Source organism: Macrobrachium rosenbergii, chromosome 2 (assembly GCF_040412425.1).
Source record: "Macrobrachium rosenbergii isolate ZJJX-2024 chromosome 2, ASM4041242v1, whole genome shotgun sequence".
In the NCBI taxonomy this organism is placed as follows: Eukaryota; Metazoa; Arthropoda; class Malacostraca; order Decapoda; family Palaemonidae; genus Macrobrachium; species Macrobrachium rosenbergii.
This window is the reverse complement of record NC_089742.1, coordinates 23,718,918-23,720,649: the sequence shown is the minus strand read 5'-3', so window position 1 is coordinate 23,720,649 and position 1,732 is coordinate 23,718,918.

Genomic DNA, 1,732 nt, shown 5'->3' with positions numbered 1-1,732 from the left:
CATGAAAATATATTCTGCTTTTGTTGTTTAGTTTACTGGTACGTTTAAACGCGGAAAAAAAAGGCGGTCATCGCCAAAGAGAATGACTGAAGCACAATAATTGCCCACCTTTGTGCTTCATTCACTCAGTCTGACTATGACCGCCTACGTGCGCGTTCAAACTTGAAAGTAAAATAAAAAGCATAAGCAGAATATCTTTCCATATCCTTTGGAAATTTGTTATACCTTCGACATGCAGACAAGAAGAGTTTACTAAGAGAATAAGGAAGACTCTCTACAAGCTAAATGCCGTTGAAATGCCACTTGTTTTTAATGACACTGCCCTGAAAAGGGACTCTTTCAGTATTATTATTATTATTATTATTATTATTATTATTATTATTATTATTATTATTATTATTATTATTATTGTTGTTGTTGTTGTTGTTGTTGCATTCATATATGGCCTACAGTTATCTGTTTAAAATAAAATCTTTTTCCCATACGAAGCAGATTATTTTGGTTTTAGTGCAATTTCTTTTCAGATAAATAAAGCTATATTGAAACGCGAATTTCTCTCGGAGGGAAATTATTGGGTGGGAGTTGGCCTTCAAATTCAAAACCTTGGCAATTTATCAGAAAGCGTTTTTATAAGTAGTATATAACATCATGTGAGTGTATACCTGAATTTTCAATGTACTTATGTCTATGAGTTTTTTTATCATGCTTATGCAATATGTAGAATATAAACAAAAAAATGCGCTGAAGTTTCTTCGGCGCAAACGAGTCGTATTTACAGCGTATAATGCTGCGTGAAACTCTCAGCCACGGCCCATGAAACTCTCAGCCGCGGCCCATGAAACTTTCAGCCACGGCCTGGTGGTGGCCTGTGTTGTTGGCAGCTATAGTGGTACCATTCGCGCGATCATGCCTAACTTTAACCTTAAAATTAAATAACAACTACTGAAGCTAGAGGGCTGCAATTTGGTATGTTTGATGATTGGAGGGTGGATGATCAACATACCAAGTTGCAGCCCTCTAGCCTCAGTAATTTTTAAGATCTGAGGGCGGACAGTAAAAGTGCGGACGGACAGGCAAATGGCCATCTCAGTAGTTTTCTTTTACAGAAAACTGAAAAGGAAGGAAAAGCATCATAATATTCTTCAAAGCTCAGGAGAGTAGGTAAAGAAATAAGGAAAATCGAGATCAGATTCGTGGGTGAAAGTACAGGACTGTTAGTGACATGTGTTGCTTCAACTATTCTCGGTCCTCGTCATGTTACAGTGTACAGGAACAATTTTTCCCAATGTCAGGGGAGAGAGAGAGAGAGAGAGAGAGAGAGAGAGAGAGAGAGAGAGAGAGAGAGAGAGAGAGAGAGAGATTTACTAGGATAACCAGAGTGGTCGGTCGACAGAACAAATAGTCCAGTGGAAAATCACTAAACCTTTCGTCACATAACAGATGTTATGTTTTTTTTTCTGGTAGATTAGGACCTACTTATGATATCACAACCGGGTGCAGAATTTGCACCCTTGGGGAAAGTTTTTTATTAAGGAAATTCAAAATGGTGGCTGGTGTCCAGCAGAAAACCTAAATTTGACTATATCCGAGCTTCTAATTGATGATATAGAGACTTGAATTTGGCAGTAAAGTGTATTTTTATGTACCTAAGTAATACAATTGTGGACTCCAAATTATCATATTTTCATTATTTTCAGACTATATTATAATTATGAGACCAAATATTAAAATC